Here is a 6,314-nt window from a genome sequence, read left to right as displayed (position 1 = left end):
TACAGTCATTGGTGGGATTTCTTTGTGTCAGTTTCATGAATGCATTAGTGTATTTCCAGACCCAGCGAAGCCTCAGAGTTCTGTTTCTTTGAATGCTCAGGCTCCATGTTCAGAATATCTGCTTGTCACGTGTGCAGTGGGGCTGGGGCATCTTATATTTCTACCAGGCCTGCTGTTTGATGCTGTCATGCTGATTCACCCCATAGACAATGATTTATTGAGTGCCAGAGACGAACCTGGCTGTTCTTATGTGTTGGTAGGAAAATGTGGATATGTTTCCTGGGGTTCTTAGATTTCAAATACTGAGTATCACGTAAGAGTGCTCCATGTAAGCTGGGTTTTCTCTGCTCTCTCCTAACAATGCAGTAGATCCTGCGTGTTGAATGTTTTCTGTGGTTCAAACGCTGTGTGAAGGGCTTTGCATGCATTGTTCCATTTCTTGGTTGAAAATCCTATTGCCATTGTACACCTGAAGACTTGGGAGCTTAGAGGAGAAATAACGTCCCCAAGACCACAAGCGAATCTGCAGCTGGAACTGGAGTTGAGGGCTCTAGCAGCAGATGTTTTAGCTGTGCTTTTAAGTTTTCACCTCACTTGCTTGACAAGGAAATAGAAAAAGATGGCACTGGAAGGAGAAATGTGCCAGCCATTGTGTGAAGCTGACACTGAGAGGAAGGGTGTCTGGGGCAGCGGAAGGCAGGACACAGGACGTGTGGCAGGGCTCAGCGAAGACGAGACCCGAGTGATACACCTGGTGTCCAGTCTAGAAGGTGACGAGGGCTGGAGCCTGCCAGTGAGGCAAAAGCTCAAGGTGGGCCCGTCTGTCTCGTCCTGCTGCCTAGCATGCTGGCAAATGTGCCCCTCTGGCTGGGTGTTGTTACCTCCCTTTACCTTCCCTGCAGTTGTTGTGAGGAACAAATGTGGACTGACGTGAACCAGAACACCACTGAGTAATTCTTGTTGGAATTTATTGTACAAAGCTTAGAGAAGGGCAGCCTGGCTTCCCTCCCGCGGGGAGCTGTTGCTTCTCCTTTTCTGTTACTCCCACACCCCCTCCAGCATGCCCACAGATACTTCTCCCACAGATACACAGAGCATCCCCTGTGTGCCAGCTTTTTGTACCTGTGTTCTGCGTCTGCCTACCTGTCCCCTGTGCCCGCCCCACGCCAGCCTCATGTGAGTTCTGGCATTCTGTCCTTCGCCTATACAAAGCCTTCTCTCCTGCAGTCACCACTCTCAGAGGAAGCTTATCACATTCGAGTATGTTCTAGAATCTTCCATCTTGGGAAAGCTCCACCCAAGACTCAGCAGTCTGGATATATCCAGAGCTCTCCCCTCCCGTAGATACTGCTCTGTCAACTTCCTTCCTACCACGCTGCTGCTTCTATGCCCCTTCCTAAAAATCCTCTCTGTGCATCTTCTTTGCTGATGATAGCTTGTGTCTACATCTGCCCTCTGAGTCCCAGACTCAGCGGCTCCCCCTTGGTTTTCACTGCACTGTCCTGCGTGAACTCCTCTTGCTCCACTCAGTGAATGGCATCTGCTGTCACCGTCCATCTGGTGACTCAAGCTAGGAGCCTGGAAGGCCCTCTAATGTTTCTCTGGTGCCCCCACATCTCATCCACCAGCAAGTCCTGCGGGTTCCATTGGACAGCTACCTCCAGTCTGCACATTCCTGCCACGCCCCTCCACCTGTCCCGGCCAAGTCACCACTCTCTCTTTCCAGCACTGCTACACCAAAGCCTGTACTCTGGGATCTAACCTGTTCTCTTCATGCTTTGTCTACTCCACAGCCAGAGAAATCACTTAAAGATAAAATAAACCAGCCTGGGTGGCTGATGAGCTGATCCATTGATTCGATTCCTGATCCACAGAATCATGAGCAACCGAATTGTTTCTGGTTTTAAGCCACATGCCCACCTCAGGGCCTTTGAACTTGTGATTCCTTCATCCTTTCCTGAAGGGTTTCTCCCCCCCACCCCTCTGGCTTATCAAGGGCTTCATTCTTTCTGTGCTTTGCTTTAAGCCCAGCTCAGATGTCATCTGCCAGAGAGCATGCAGAGCACAGGGAGATCTTGTTAAAAGGTGAATTCTCATTCTATACTTCTGAGAGTCCCGGGCTGGAGCCTGCCATTCCACATTGCTAGCGGGTACCTTTGTGATACTGATGCAACTAGTTCTGAGTACACTTGGAGCAGCGAGGCACTTTAAAGTGTCTTTCTGCTGCATTGTTTAACAATCACAGAAACCTATTTGTTTTGGCAGGGAGTGAAATCGCAGAGAATCCTTATCCTTCATTCAGGTATCTTTCCAGGTATGTGACATTGGTAATTTCATGAGACCAAAGGCTATGTTGGGCGTTTCTTGTTTTTCAAGAGGGGTTTAGTCACTGGCTGCATTTATGCCTTCAGGCCTGCAGTAGCTGCCCAGCTGTTCACCAGGGAAGGGACAGGGACCTGGCTCACCTGGGGCAAGTGACTGATGTCCAGGCGTGTTCCCCATCCCTGACTGTCTGCGCTCACGTTCATGATTAGCTAATGTCTCTAAGACTTTGAGTCACCAGTGATTCACGGTCCAGCATGTCCATCGAGGTTCCTCAAGCAGTGTTACCGTCTGGCCTGTGTCTGGCAATAATGTTCTATGCCTTTGGCCAGTATGAGCCTGTCTCGTTCATTTAGGCAAAAGGAGCAGGGCCCCGAGTCAGGGCTCTGTGGCTCTGCCTGCAGATGCCCTTTCCTGTCTCTGAGCCTCTGGCCTTAGAGTTCACTTGTCCTCGTTATAGCTGGAGGGGTCGGCTGGCCCCTAACCGGAAGCCTCCACAAGGGGATTGGGGGAAAGGAGACTTGGAGAAGACAGCCTTTATTTCAGCCATGCATAAGGCACATCTCTGAATGTAGTCTTGCACTGTCCAGTGGGCCCTGTACTGCCCATCCACTGTCTCCCTAACCCCTTCCACCAACCTGGGAGCACAGCCTACATGAGCCAGAAATAGCAGTAGGCGGGTCCTCAGGTCTTACTCCAAGGTGGCTGACCCAGCTCTAGTTGCATCCCCAGGCTGCGGCTGCTGCTGCTCCACGGTGGCATACTCACCCAGCTTCCCTGGGGAAGAAGCTCCTCTGGCTTCCCCTGGCTCCTCGGGACCTGATGGAGGTGCCGGGGGCCGAGTCCAGGACAAGGAGGAGGCTCGTTGGTGTCTTCAGGAGACACAGGGGACACAGACCTCAGCCAGCGTGGTTTTCCTGGAGCCATCTAAGGCCAGCCTCTCAGATTCTCTGATGGGAAGTCTCTGACTCCCCATTGAGGAAACCTCACCTTCCCTCCAAATCCCCAAATTTGGCTCTTCCCAATAGGCAAGAACTACATAAAGCAGCTTCTGCACTGGTTGTTTTTGCTTGCGTGAAGTGGTGCATAGATAGTACATTGTGAGTGAGCCGATTCTATCAGTTCAGAGGTAGGTGTCCTGGATCATTGTGGAAGGTGGAATGATGTTCCGGAAGGTGAGGCATGGCGGCAGGAGGCAGTGCTCACAGAAAGGAGTTCTGGGCATCTGGGCCGGGGTCCCACCTATGCTTCAAACTGAATGTTGGGCGAATTGAACCTGTCCGCCTGAGTTGTTCCCTTGTAGCCAGCATTTGGAATGAATTGTCGCAATGGCACAGTGCACAGAGGCTCGGAGAGTTCTGCAGACTTGGTGGCTCCACTTGCTCAGCGCTCCGCTGCCTCCATGGAAGGAAGCAGAGAACAGGGTGAGGAAGGCCCAGAGATGAGCATGGGTCATGAGGAGCCCATCGTGGGCTTGGGGTGTGGATCTGGACCTCCATTAGGGCCTGAACTTTGAACTTTGCCGAATGGAAAGGTGACTTTTCTTACCTCTCTCCCTCCGTCCTTTCTTTCTGCCTTGCTTTGCTTTTCTCTTCCTTCCTCTCATCCATTTGTGCATTCAGCTAACATAATGTGTACACATTGCCAGTTTAGACAGTGCTGAACTGCATATAGCAGAAAGTTATTATTTCCCTACCTCATACCAGGTATCTTTTTGATAACCACACTAATGAATATAATTAATTATATTTTATTTTGTAAAATGAATGGCCTCTCCATATTACCTTCAACCTTCTTGTTCCCCCTAACTTCAGAGCATGGGCCATTTTCTTACCCAACCCTGTAGATCTCTAACAGCTAGATTCCTAAAGGCAGGGCTGGGTTGAGCTGTCAGTTTAAATGTCCTAGGAAATGTAGGAAAGCACTCCAGAAGCAGTGTTGGTGGAACTTAAGACTACTTTTAGTCTGACCTGACAGTGCCAAGTCATTCATGAATTTGTGAGTGACCCTGTCCAGGAAATGAGGCAGACATTCATCTCGTGAGGTTACCTCCTTGGGTGGCTATGTACAGTCCCCTTCCTTTCAGAAGTAATGGTAGCCCAGACAACCCCAGGCAATCAGAGCCTCTTGGGGAGAGCCATTGAGCTGGACGCCAGGCGCTGTGAATGTTACAGGGTGGAGTTGTGGGGGGTGGGGGGGGTGTTGCTTAGCAACGGCATCAGCAAAGGGCTGAGGGTTTCTGTTCATGGCTAGTGAGAAGCAAGCAAGGCAATGAGAACTTCCAAGGAAGCCAATTTATTCTCCCGCCACATTAAGGGAAGCATGGCCTTTAGGAGGAAGGAAAGGGCTGTCTACCAACCTTTGGGCCAGTCGGACATTATCAGGAATAATGGAGTCATCTGGAGCCTTTCTGAAGAGTCCTGGCACTGTGGAGGGAAGGCAGGGCCGTGTCTGAATGGCCAGCCCTTGTCAGACCCTCCATTGGCATTGTGGTTAAGTCCATGGAGACCATGTGGCATTGGACAAGAAACTTAGCTCTCTGAGCTCATTTCCTGACTTAAAAGTCTTCCCCTTGCTTTTGCGTATTGCAGGCTAACTTTATGTCTCTTTTTTATTAGCTCATCATTACAGTTCTAGAACCTCCATGAAAATGGCCAAGGGAAAGACAAGAAAATGCCCAGCCTGGGATTTAGGAAGTTCCTGGACTTGGCTTCCTTCTTGCTTGCCTGTGGTCTTTAAATCATGGAGGAGCCAGCAGCCAGGGATTCTAGACTGCACCTAGAGGAGAAGTACAGCATTGCTTTCCAGAAGGCATTCAGATGTTGAGATTCAGAACAATGAAAGTCTTAGACCAAGTCTGTGAAATTATATCCAATAATTTTGGACAATAAATAAAACTTTATTAAAATATTTATAGCAATAATATCAAAGACAGTTCTCCAACTGTACCAGTTTCTGCTCAGAGTGTGTATTAGGAATTCAACTCAATTAGGTCTCAGAGAAGAACTATTAATATACATTCCTTTTAGTCTAAACAGAGGTGGAAAGAGTTAAGAAGTTGTCTGAAATGTCCTGGCTAGATTATCATCTCTTCCTGCAGATTGAATGCTCATGAGAAAAATCAAATGTAATTCTGATGAAACAATACCTAAATTGTATTAAGAATTGTATTATAATGAAATTGTAATATAAAAATTATATTATAAAAATTCTCCTTTTCCCCCAAAACCATCACCAAGCAGTAGCAGAACAAGAATGATCTTTGGGAAGTATAGTCAGCTCCACCTGAGACATACACAGCGTGTATGTATAAAGTACAGTATATGCATACTTTGTATATTGAGAAAAATGATTAAAATCCTTTCTTTAAGTGGCCTGGTCAGTTCAAGTAATGAGACAACCTTTAATTCTTTCATCTTTCTAAAAATGGTATTCATATAATTGCTTTTACTGTAAATCTTATCAAATCCTTTTAGCATGCTGATAGAATGTAAGTTATGAATAGCTGGAGTGTATTTTATGTGCTGGCCTCTCCTGTGGGTGGTTTGATCCTCTTGGAAACCTGTGAGGTTCTTTAATTATCTCTGTTTTACAAATAATAGTAATAGCTCCCATAGATCAACGTCTGTGAGGGGCTAAGCTTTCTGAACATTATCTCAATTATAGCAACTCCATTTTACTGGTGAGGAAATGGCAAAGTATTTACCCAGATCCAACTGTGTTTGCCTTTCCCATCCATTATCCTAGTCAGAGGACATCCCCTCGCTCTCTGCAGTAGCTCTTAGCTCAGCTTACACTCAGCTTGTGTGGATTACATCAAGGGTACTGGTTCCTTAACATTGCCTGTATTCTGGCATTTGCATGGCTTTTAAAATTCTCCTTTCTAAAGAATGGACTGTAATTTCCTGTCCCTTGACCTTGGTCATGAGACTTACTTTGACCAATGTAATGAGGTAGACCCTTAAAAAACCTGTTTCCACTTGACCTCTTAA

The sequence above is a fragment of the Dipodomys merriami genome, unplaced genomic scaffold (assembly GCF_024711535.1).
Source record: "Dipodomys merriami isolate MVZ:Mamm:240054 unplaced genomic scaffold, mDipMer1.0.p SCAF_305, whole genome shotgun sequence".
In the NCBI taxonomy this organism is placed as follows: Eukaryota; Metazoa; Chordata; class Mammalia; order Rodentia; family Heteromyidae; genus Dipodomys; species Dipodomys merriami.
Note: the sequence above shows the minus strand (reverse complement) of the source record.